Source organism: Panthera pardus, unplaced genomic scaffold (genome assembly GCF_024362965.1).
Source record: "Panthera pardus isolate Hobbes unplaced genomic scaffold, ASM2436296v1 HiC_scaffold_22, whole genome shotgun sequence".
In the NCBI taxonomy this organism is placed as follows: Eukaryota; Metazoa; Chordata; class Mammalia; order Carnivora; family Felidae; genus Panthera; species Panthera pardus.
In genome coordinates, this window is record NW_026526788.1 from 68,015,723 (window position 1) to 68,028,335 (window position 12,613).

Here is a 12,613-nt window from a genome sequence, read left to right on the forward strand (position 1 = left end):
CAAATGTTTACCATATACCAGGAACTGTCCTGCAGGTTTTTTTTTAAATTTTTAAAAATGTTTATTTATTTATTTTGAGAGAAAGAGAGAGTGAGCAGGGGAAAGGCAGAGAGAGAGAGGGAGAGAGAGAGAGAGAGAGAGAGAGAGAGAGATTCCCAAGCAGGCGTACTGTCAGCCCAGAACTGTGAGATCATGACCTGAGCAGAAGTTGGACACTTAACCGACTGAGCCACCTAGGCTCTAGGGTTAGAATTTCTTGACAGTAAAGGGTGGCTGCCCTCAAGAGAAGTCCCTGCCCATTCTGCCAGGGGCCCAGAGCTATGAGGACAGCACTTTGTCAAAGAAGAGGAAAAGCTTTCCAGGGACTGAGAAGACTGTGCTCAGCTGTGGGTCAAGGGCAGAGCAGAGAGAAGGTGACAGACAGGCAACCTTGCCTTGAACAGGGAAGAGAAAGGATCACTCGACATTCATAGGAAAGGCAAGGGAACACTGTCCAGCCTCCCCCAGCCCCAGCATCAAGGCCGAGCACAGCAGTGCAATGAGAGCATGTGCTGGCTGTGGGGGCAGTAGGGGCTGAACTTGAGCCCTTGTCTGGCCTTGTCCATGGGCTGTAGGAACCTTGCTGGAATCCCCCACCAGAGGGAGGCCTCTGTGACTCACTTGATAGATGTGTCCCACACCAGGGGCTGCCCCATTGTCCTAGGCCCGAGTCTTCAATCCTGAGCTGGAGTTCTCTCAACAGTAATACAAGGAGCACATCCTTGGTGATCTCTGAAAGCTTCTCATCCTAAAATAGGGTGGCTTTTTTTTCCTTATTGGAAGTCTTTACCTCTGAATAGTTTCAACTTCATTCTTCTAAATATTTGGAGAATTTAAATGATTCTATAAGCTGGATATTACCTTAATAATGAGCTCCAGAATGAATGAAGGAGTAGACACTAGATTCAGAGATTTAAACTGATGGCGTGTTTCTGCCATTGTGTTTTTTTTTTTAAACCATTATTTAAAAAATAATTTTTGGCTTTAAACAATGATTTAATTTATTATTATTTTTAAATGTTTATTTTTTTATTTTGAGAGAGAGAGAGCGAGCTTGAGCACGGGAGGGGCGGGGGAGGAGACAGAGAATCTCGAGCAGGCTCCATGCTAATGCAGGGCTCGACCCCACAAACCATGGGATCATGACCTGAGCCGAAACCATGAGTTGGATGCTTAACTGACTGAACCACCCAGGCACCCCTAGAAAACAATTTTAAATAAAAGTTATTAATTACCTTTAATCCACCTAATTCTATACAACTATGCTTTTCATTTTTGCCTCCTCGTCCAGTTTGTATTTATCTACTTAGTTATGCTAATATAGTTGCAATCAAAATGCTCATAGAATTCAGTAATTTTTCTCTCACTTGATACTTTAGCTTAAACATTTTCCATGTATCCAAGTCTTTCTAATTATCATTTCATCACAGTCCACACACCGTAATTTACTTAACAATTTCCAGAATGCTGCACATACAGCTTGCTTCCAATCTCTTCTTGCCAGTGTTGATAATGTTGTTAATTAACACTGTATGCGTATAACTTTTTTTCCCTCTGATGAGTTATTGACTAGCAAGGGCAGGGGGAGCCTTCGTGTGTTTTGAAACTACCTGCTGGAAGCTGTAAAGCAGTATTTACATCCTCAAAATATGGTTGTGTGTAAGCTACATATCCCTTCCTGTGACCAGAGAGACAGGAAGGCTTGGGCCACAGTTCCTATCATCTGTCTCTTTTGAAGTGACCTGTGAAAACCGTCCAAAGGCTTTTTGGCAAGTGCAATTTATGTTACTGTCCCTCTTCTTTTCTTCTTTGAAAAATTATGTTACAGGAGCATAAGGCCAAAGTAGATCAGTTTTCTGTAGCTAATTAGGTTCTCCTAATGCCCAATGCAGGAAGCAAGGCAGTGGGACCTTCCCCCACTCCTCATCGGTCCTTACAAACCAGTGTTTCCCTATAACATATAACAGCGCTGCTTGAATAACTACCCATCCAATTTAAAACTCAATTCCAAAGTAAAGAGAGAGCCATTTCTGTTTAAATGCAGTCCGTCAGACACAGCAAATATGACACTTTGAATCAGAAAGGGCTATGAACATTTCAACCACACTTAGAAACACCATTTTTAACACTGCAGCAAACATTGTCAGTTTCAGGCATAGGGTAGACATTCTGGTGCCTAAGTCCCTAAAGTCTAGATAGTCCTAAATTAGCAGTCAAAAAAAGTTGAGTGATTTTCACTTTATGGGAAATCAGAGTTATTGCTAAAAGCAAAAAAAAAAAAAAAAAAAAAAAAAAAAATTCAAATTAAATGGAATTACAGCCACACCTGCACTAATGCTCTAGCAGGAAAGACTTGAAATCTGAAGCTATTTACCAAAGGCGTCATCAGGCTTGGGTGGCTGAGCAAGTGTAGCCTGAATACGTCTCACGAAGAGAAATTTAGGTCATTTTTATTCATTGTGTTCTGCAGAGTCACAGACCTCAGAAAAACACACTAATAAAACATCACGCTCAGCTTAATGGTCTCCCCTCATTCGGCACCATAATGATAAATGAAATGCCATTAGCATAAGGCAAGTCCATTTCTTGTAGTCTGTGGAGCCCAGGACTGTGACAGAATTGGAATGCAGAGAATTGATTGTTCACAGTTCAAAGGAAAAATATAACGTGTTTCCTAACCCCACGCTGAAGCCTGGATCGAAGTCTAAGCTCTGAGAAGGATCAGGGTCCTCAGACTGCAAACACAAAGTGCTCAGACTTGGTTTGGTATGAGGACCGGAATGCTGCTTGGAAAGATGTTTTAAAGCAGCATTTGAGAAAGACTGGAAAAGCAGGAAGTTGGATGCTTCCAAGGCCCCTCTCCCTTGCACCGCAAGGTTCCCCTTCTTCAGTCATTATAAAAACATCTTTGTGTTAAGTTCCTGCCATGGGCCGGGTACACTGCCAATCCTGGGAATTCAGACAGAAATAACACAGACAAGATCTTGCTCTCATGGAGTGTACACTCTAGGGAGGAAGACACTATGATAAGTAACTTAAAAATGACACTTTCATAGGTACTTTTCGCTGCCTGGAATTATCTAACAAGGTAAGAGTTGGGAGGGTTGTTAGATTTAGCAAATAAAAATATAGAACGCTCAGTTCAATTTGAATTTCAGATAGGCAATGCATGAATTTTTTCAGTATATGTATGTCCCAAATATTGCATGGGATAAACTTGTACTAAAAATGATTCATTATTCATCTGAAATTCAGATTTAACTGAGCATCCTGTATTTTATCGGACAACCCAAGGAGTGGGTAGTGAATGAGTGCAATATCAAATAGGATCCTCAGGGAAGGCCTGTCTTTCAAGACCTTTGTAATTTGGGAGCCATCTACCTTTTAAATGTCTATGTGATAAGGGGCACCTGGGTGGCTCAGTCAGTTAAGCGACCGACTCTTGCTTTCAGCTCAGATCATGACCTCACAGTTCATGAGTTCTAGCCCCGAGGAGTGGGGGCTCCGCACGTGGCAGTGGGGAGCCTGCTTGGAATTCTCTCTCCCTCTTTCTCTGCTTCTCTCCTGCTCACATGGTCTCTGGGTCTCTGTCTCTCTCAACATAAATAAATAAAATAAATAAAAATAAATGTCTACGTGATAACAAATAGCAAAGACACATGCAGAACTTCCCTGTGTCAGGCACTGTTCGGGTACTTTACATATATTAACTTATGTAATCTGCACACCCCTGTTTGACAGATAAGAAAACTCAGGCTCAGGCAGAGTAAGTAACTCACCCGAGGTCACCCAGTAAGTAGTGGTGAGGTTATCAGTCATTGTGGCCCCAGGGTTTGTGATGCATAATCTATTGCCTGCCACATAGCCCACCAAGGGAGGTATTTCATTTTATAGAAATCAAGGAGGTTCCTCAAGACACGCTGTCATTTCAACGGGCTGAGGAAGACACCGTCCTCTCCCCTCTCAATATATGCAGCCTGTTCCCACTGCTGACATCTGTGGGGTTATTTAACAGCTTACTGGCATTTTTATTTACAATCATTTTAAAAATATTTATTTAAGTAATCTCTACACCCAACGTGGGGCTCAAACTCACAACCCCAAGATCAAGAGTCACATGCTTCTCCAACTGAGCCAGCCAGCTGCCCCTACAATCACTTTTATATGCATTTTTATTGAAACACCAAGTCCCACAAGTTAAATTTCATTATTTTTCCTAATTTTACAGATGAGGAAACTGAGGCTTGGAGAAGGGAACCCACCCACGTGATGGTGATCCTACGGAATTGGTAATAAACAATAAAACCAAGATGTGGCCTTAAAGCTGTAAGAACATCTTCCTGGCATCTAGCCACATTTAGCAGGTGCTCAATAAAAATGGGTTGAATTGAACTGAATACAGTGTGCTTGTAGTGTTCGTGCCTCACAATTAGCATTTTTGATTGTAATGTAAGTGCCTGACATCAAGCTTTTGATTGCCGAAGCACCCATTTCAAAAGCATCCATCTTGAATAAATACATTGCCAGCTGACCCAAGTAGATAAAGAGCTAGCCTGCCCCACCCCCACCCAGGAAGTTCCCCTTTTGGAAGGGCCTGGGTGCCCAACATAAAGAACCAATAGATGGCTTGCTTTTCCCTTTCAGTGCTTTAATTCCTACTCTTACGTTTTAAAGTCACCAAAGTGAGCCCATGCAACCCTAGGCACCTTCCCTTGACCTCAATAAAGGTGGAACCCTTGGTCCAGGCTCTCTCCTGCTCTCTCTTCAATTTTGCCGTGTGGCCCCGGGGTATGGTGTGTACCCCTCTAGGGCTTGTGAGTAATAAACCTATCTTTTCAAAGTTCCCTGATGGTTATTGCTGAGGTATGTTTGCAATCACGATAAGAACCACAGGGCCATCCCGCCCCAACATTGGCTGTGGTCCGGGAAATGTCTGGGGGCTCACCTCAGGCCCAGGTGTGTGCCCACAGGCGTTTGCAGTTGATAACTGAGGCCCACACAAAACTGTGCCTCCACAGCCCTTTACAGGGTGTTCCCTCTGCAGAGAGGCTTAATATCTCCCCCGAATATGGTTTTGGTCCCCTAGTTGTTCAAATGGTTTCACAGACTCATATGCAGGTGGGCCAGAGCTATGAATTCTCAGATCTCCCATAGAAGTTCAAATGTGTTTTTCAGGGCAGAAGTGGTACTGTTATTAGTTTCCTATCAAGGTGACTAATATGATCTCCTACCCTTTCTTAACCAAATGACTTTAGGGTCATGAAATGTGGTGCCAAGAAAATCACCCAAAATGCAAGGCTAGGTTTCTGTGCGTTGTAAGCCAAATTGGTGTGGTGATGAGATTCCTCCTGCCCATGGTCCTTTCCCATTTGCCTCCAGAGATGTCAGCCTTGGTCTTGTGGAACGGGTTAGGTTTTTGGCATTTGATTTGGCATCAACTTTCAGGGTAAGCCCTCTTCTGCAGCTGAGTCTCTTTTAATGCTTTCGTATTGGAATGAGGCAAGGACTGTTTTTCTTTCCCTCAGGGACCTTCAGGTGTGATTTCCAGAGCCAGATTTTGGATGAGTGAAGAGTCTTAGGGAAGGTGGCAGAATGGGTGGGGCAGAGCATGGGGACTGGAGGCTTTCAGTACTGGGGAGTGGACAGGGTGGGCTGAGGGATGAAAAGGCATAGATGGAGAGATGGGGATGAAACCCCAACATTCCCGTCTCTGCCTGCCCTGCCCCCGTCACTATATCCTGTGGGTTGAATTGCAGAGTGGGATCCATTTGCACAAGAACCACAATAATAATTAGTTTCCCTTGCACAGGTCCTGTTCCACTGATCATCTGGAATGGTCTCCATGAAAGCTCTGGGGTGGGCAGTCCAGGGTTGCTGACCCCCCCCCCCACCCCCCCAACCCTATGAAATAAGGATTCTGAGACAGGAAGTCATGAGACTTGTCCAAGGCCCTTCGGCAAGCAAATCATAAACAGTGCTCACAGGTAAATATTGTGACTCCCAGGCCAGAGCTAATCATTTCTGCTGTAAAAGGTGAGTACAGGTATGTAGACTTGTGCAGATTGTGTCCAGTCACTCACTTACTTCTGTTCTACAGGAATATTGGGCACTCCCCCAAGGCATGCCCTTTCCCCCTTTATGAGTTCTCTGTGCAAATGGCCCCATGCTCCCACCCCAACTTTCTGCCCCTATTATGTCACGGTGCCTCCATTCCAGAAAGCTTGGCCAATTAGTCCCAGGGTGGCAATCTTGGTTGACTCTTCCTCAAGGAGATAAACTTCCCACCCACGTTCTGATCTGCAGAGTGGTGGATGCCTCTTTTCTGCAGTCATGATGGACAGAAATGCCAGATGCTTGATGAGTGGTGGGCATCTCTTGATAAAAGGTAAAGGATATTGGCAGGGTCTTCTTTGAATGAGTGTTTTCTAAGATTCAGAAAAGCAGTAGGGGCTGAAAATACAAACATCTGGGTGTGAGCTATAAGCCAGTGAAGAAAAAAGAGGCAGAGGCTTATGTTCAGGCATTCATCATAAATCTGAAATGTCGTTGCTGCTGGGGGCAGTGTCAGGAAAGGAGAAATAAACAGAAGTCATCGAGTGTGGAAAAAGTACCAAGTTTAGAGTAGCAAAGAGTCAGGTTTGAATCGAGGCTCTGTGGCATACTGGATGTGTCACACAAATCACCTGACCTCTCTCAGGTGGGTTTATCCTCATTTTACAGAAAACTCTTATGAAGATTCCTTCACTCAACAAATATACCAAGTGTCCACTATGTCCCAGACTCTGCTCGATGAGATGGGATACAAAAAGAAAGAACCTTCTTTTGGGAGCCTCCATTCTAGGCAGGAGAGAGACAGTCTAAAGAAATAAACAGATCGCTTCTTGGCCTTTTGGCTAAGATCCAGTGTAGAAATCAACAGATTATGAGACATTGATGGGTACAAAATTTAAAAGGCTGATATGGCAGAGAATGGTTGGGAAGAGACTGGCCAAGAAAACTTCTCTGAGGAGTCAACATTCAGGATGTTTCCATCCATGTCGTGATGTGTGAAGGAGTTAGGCAGAGTCAACAGCTAAGGCAAATACCCTGTGGCTGCAGAAGCCATGAGAGGCAGGGATAGAGGAGCAGGGTTCTGGGGCATGAGGTCAGAGCAAGGGGTTTGGACTTGATTCTAAGTGTGATGGGAGCCGCTGGAGGGTCTTGACTGGGGTCATCATACTCTGATCTGATCTGTGTTTTTAAAAAGATCTCTCAGTCACTCTGTAGAGAACAGATCATGAGGAGCAGAAACAGGGAGTCTAAGAGGTGACTTGGAGGGAAGTGGTTGTGAAGAAGGGAAGAAATGGACAGATGGGGGATCGCATTTTGAAGGTCATACTGATAGATTAGATGTGATGTTTGTGGGCAGAGAAACCAAGGATGGAGTCTGAACTTTTTAACTTAAATAATTGGGAGTTGCTGGTGCCATGTGTTGAGGAGGAAATAAACTACAGGGTGTGAAGCAGTCCTGGAAGTGTCTAACGTAGTAGATGCCTCAGTAAATATTCGCAGAAATGCACTGACTGAGCAGCCAGCTAAGTACTGGGGCCAGAAAGGAAACCACACACACTCGAAAGGAAAAGTCTACCCCGGGGTTCTGAGAATAAATGTTGACATGCCTCCTGGGGCTGGCTGAATGAATTACTACAGCCAGGCTTGCTTCCCTTATGCACAGGACATTGGAATAAATTCTATTTTATTTTACTTTATATTACTTACGTATGTGTGTATGTATGTATGTATGTATGTAGTCTCAGTGCCCAACATGGGGCTCAAATTCATGACCCCGAGATCAAGAGTCACATGCTCTCCTGTCTGAGCCAGCCAGGCACCCTGAGTGGGCGAAATTCTCCACAGAATTGGAAAATGCCTGGACAGATGAGAAGCAGGAGACGGGAGGAGGTTTCTGGAGCTAAAGATCCCGCAGGAAATAGCCATGCCCACAAGTAATGTCAGATAGAGGTATTCCCTCTACAAACTGGACAGGCCCTGCATGTATATGGCCAACTCTACGCTTGTCCAGCGGCTACAGAAAAACTCACGAGCTCCAAATGAGGAGAGAGCAGTCACATGACCCTGACCTACAGTTCCAGGTCCTTAACTGGAGAGAATGACTTTCCAGTCCCAGCTCTGCTTTGTGCTGAGCAAAGTCCTGGATGTTTACATCTTTTCTCATGTTCAGTCTTCACCACAACACTGTAAGATGAATGCTATTATCTCCATTTTATTGGCAAGCAAACAGCCTCAGAGAGGTCAACTCATTTACCCAAGGTCACACAGCTTAAGTGCACAGTTTCTGTCCCGTGGAGCTTCTGGCAGATTATCCTGTCTTATTCCTTACTGAATCCCCAGTGTCCTTCACAGCAGGAGCTCAGTAAACATTTGTTGAATGGATAAAAAGTCGCCCCAAAGCTTGCATTTAATCAGGGAGCCACACTATTCCCTTTGCAGTGTTGACTCAAGAAGCCGCTTTCACCCCAAGTTTCTCTCTGTGGTGATGACACAAAATCTGCTCCCCTGGAAGTCCACCACCCAGGGCTTAGAAATATTTGGGAAGACAGACTGCCTCGGGGCTCACTCTCAGTGGTCAGAGCCAGTCTCTGCCTCAGGAAGTGAGTCACTCAGGGGTGACAAGGTCTTATGAGAGACAGGTAGGGCCCACTAGCTTCCAGAACTCACCAGGGGATTGGCACCCGCAGCCCTGGTGTTTATATTTGGATTACATTTGATGGCACGCTGAATTGGTGACTGATTACAGCATGCCCAAATAAGGTCCTTTAATTATACCTTTTTTAATTCCAAGGAAAGCTCCGCTTGGAAAACAGAGGGATGAGGAGGATACGGATCTACTTGCTGTGATCCCTAAGCATGCCTTGGAAAATGAATTACCAGGAAAGTCTGAGGCTCCAGACAGGGCACCGATCTGTTACTGCCAGGAAAGCTTCCCGAGGAAAGGGCCGCTTGCGATTTTCGCAGCCTGATTACTAAAGCTGGTGGCCTGGCCAGCTTTGGGGACCCAAGTGGGTGTGCCGAGAGGCTGACCCTAGCTGGGGTTGAGCCTCCCTACTCCTTCTCTCTGGGAACAGCTGTCCAGCTCTGATGAGCTTTGCTGGAGGTTTTGCTCAGGCAACTTGAAAAGGCAGACTCACTGTGCTGTTTTCTGTTGGAAAATCATTTACTGATCTCTGCTGCCTCGTGAGCTGCACAAAGCCAATTCAGAGCTTTTTCAATGGGCTTCTGATGGGGCCTTCCAAGTTTTTACAGGTGCTTTTAGACAGGTTGTCTATATGAGGGGGCTCCTCCAGTCCCCCTGCTGCTAGGCTACAGATGTTGTCAGGAAAACTGGGGCAGTTTGGGGAGTAAAGTTTAAGTGTTGGGAAACACCTTATTTAAATCACTTTAACTCTTTGGGAAGGCCATGAATTTTAGCCACCCTCTTCCGCCCCCCACCCCGCTGGCCTAGAGTGGCCTTAAGACCAGGAATGCTACATTTAGATTTCCATCGAAGATAATGACTCTTTCCATAGTCCTGTTTCCTTCTTGTCCTCTGTCTCTTTAAATGCAACTTTCCTCCAGGGGGCGCCTGAGTGGCTCAGTCGGTTAAGCGTCAGATTTCGACTTCAGCTCAGGTCATGATCTCATGGTTCCTTTAGTAGGTTCGAGCCCCACATCGGGCTCTTTGCTGACAGCTCAGAGCCTGGAGCCTGCTTCAGGTTCTGTGTTTCCCTCTCTCTCTGACCCCTCCCCTGCTAGCTCTTTCTTTCTCTCTCTCTTTTAAAAATAAAAAATAAACATTAGGTTTTTTAATAAATAAATAAATGCAACTTTCCTCCAAAGCAGAATTGTTTTAGATTCCCCCTGGGACTTTCTACCTGTCACTACACCTGTAATAGCAATGATGAGAAAAGCTCATCTACAATGTCAGACACTTTCCTAGAATTGATCTCATCACTCCTTCCAGCCAGCCAGCTCTGAAAGGTAGACAAAGCAGCTATTAACACTCTTATAGCTGAGCTCAGAGAGGTGAAGTCTTGGCCATGTTATCCAGTCAAGACAATGGTCTGCATTATCTGGTGCCTTCCTCAGATTCTTTTCTATGATGCCTGTCAACAAGCCTTGTTTTGACAATAGGACATTGTTTCCCAGCAGCGCCGGGTTTGTACCTCAAGCCCACCTTCCGAGAGAGCGCCTCCGGCTGATTCGCGGTGTTTCATTTCCAAATAAGTATACTGGGTTAGAACTTACTTAGACCGATGTGAGTGAACACCTATCTATCAAACCCCTGTGTGTGCATAGCTCGTGGCACTGAGTGCATAAAGTATCGAGACAGTGAAATGCTTGCCACCGTTGGGTGTGGATTCTAGATAGACCCGATTCAAACCACGGCTCTTCCTGGGATGTTGAACAAGGCACATAAACTTTCAAACCCTCAAGATGAAAGGAGATAATATGAAGGGACCAGCACCTGGAAAGTGTTGGATTAATGGTAACGATGCTTTGTGTAGATCCTCTCTTTAGTCTTTACAAAACGCCTTAGAAGGTAGCTACTAACTAGTCTTCTCCCCATTTTATGGATTGGTAAACTGAAGTGATTGGCCAATGGTAGGACAACTGTGTTTTGCATGCAGGTCTGTCTGGCTCCGAACATGGCTGGTGCACTGAATCGCCGTCAGGAGCTGCCTTTCGTGATTAAGACACAGAAATCCTGCAGCTGCTTGTTGTGGGCACGTGATAGCAGGGTGTGAGCTTTGATTAGGGATCAAAATTTGATAGGGATCTCTGTCATTTAGACTCAACCCTGCCACAAGCCAGTTGAGAATAAAGAGAGAAGAAAAGAAACAATATTTGCACATTTGCTTACTCTTATTTACCAAGTGCCTGCAGAGGCTTGCACAGTGATTAAAACACAGACTCACTGGAAAGAAGGCCTGAATTGAGTTCCTTTTGTCATTATGTGTTTTCTCAAGTAATAGATGCTGAAATCCCGACTATCACTTGAGGGAACGATTGGAAAATTTGACATTAAAAACCGGGAACTCTCACTAAGAAAGACTGAGAACCACAGCTCAGGGAGATTCCTTTTCGGTTGGACCATCTAGCCAGAGAGAGCTTACCTTTGGGGGACTCACAGGTGCTTTTGAGAATCTGATGAAACAGAGCTGTTCTCTTCACACGCATAAGCCTAGTTGCACGCACTCACACACATACAACTTCGCATACAATTTCAGTAGTTCACAGATAGCCCTCTATCACCCCGAACAGTCCATTCTCAGACTAGAGGTTGGAGTGCAGAAACCTGGGGGTGAAACTGAGTCATCAACTACTTGTCTGGGGCTCAGCATCCATCTCTATCAGTCTGGGAAGGAGCAAGGATGAAATGAGATGCTCCCACGAAGAGACTGATGCCCTTTTCTGCTCAATATGCACCAGCCCCGTACCTGGCCAGCCAGAGACAGGAAAACAACCAAATAACCAAGCAAGCAGGCCACCACGAAGTGGAGGGAGTTTATTATCCCCAAATAAGCTACCGGTCCCTGAGGAAGTGCAATTTAACTGCACATTTTATAGGCTTTTTCATTAGGCTCAATAATATGCCCTTTGTGGTGCCCTAGAGTGAGTGTGGGGAGGACTGTTGGGGCGACTTGTAAATGTTAATGGCTCCTCAGACCAGCTTCCTTCCGGCTAATTGCTGCTGGGAATTTATGAGCCATCAGTCTCCCCACCCGCCTCTCCCTTTCAGAGCTGAAGCTTCTGCCCTGTGATTCCAGCCCATCTTGGTCCTGCTCATTTTCCACCAGGCCAGGGAGAATGTCCACCTGCCTCAGACGCTGCTTCTTGATTTACAGCTTTGTAGGGCTCATTTGCATGGGAAGGTTGGGAAAGGACGTCTACTCTGTGGGCTCTGAGGGCTTTAATGCCTTGCTATTCAAACTGTGGCCTTGACCTAGAATAGACCATGGGGACTTAGGAGAAATGCAGACTCTCAGGCTCCACTCCAGACTCCGAATCTGCGCTTTAACAAGCTCCCCGGGGGGTGATTCCTGCATTTGTGAAGGCTTGGGAGGCATCAAGGAGCATTGCTCTAATAATGGAATTCTCCCACATGCTCACATGGGCGCTTGGAGAACTTCAAATGCCCCCACGGGGAGGATTTGACTCTAAAAATGATGCAGTAGGAATAATGAGCGCCAGCAAGTTTTCGCCATTAATGCTCCACAATCCACAAAGGGCTTGGGTGGATGCAGGGCCGACTCTCTAAGTGCCTTCTGCACAGTTCCATCTCTGCTAAAATCCATCCCACCTCCACCTTCCTGGATAACATCTGTTTTGAGAAAAGAGCAGTTGTGGGGGTGAGTCCCAGCTCTGCCAGGCGCCGATTCCATAACCTTAAGTGAGTTCCTTATCCCTCAAGTCTTTGATTCTCCTCTATAAGCTGGGAATGATTATGCTCTTGGGGCTATTGTTGCGGTGAAACGGGATTATGTGTGTAAGACACTTAGCTCAACACCTGGCCTCTGGTGAATCCTCCACAAAT

At 45.4% G+C, this 12,613-nt stretch overlaps 1 long non-coding RNA gene across 1 annotated transcript in view; it reads left to right on the forward strand.

Annotated features, from left to right (window-relative positions):
* LOC109272901 (uncharacterized) overlaps positions 1 to 4,423 on the forward strand; it is a 73,687-nt gene extending 69,264 nt beyond the window's left edge. The window contains exon 5 of the long non-coding RNA XR_002082656.2: positions 4,268 to 4,423. This is a non-coding gene — a long non-coding RNA (uncharacterized LOC109272901). The remainder of the gene's footprint in view (positions 1 to 4,267) is intronic.
* The last annotated feature ends 8,190 nt before the right edge of the window (positions 4,424 to 12,613 follow it).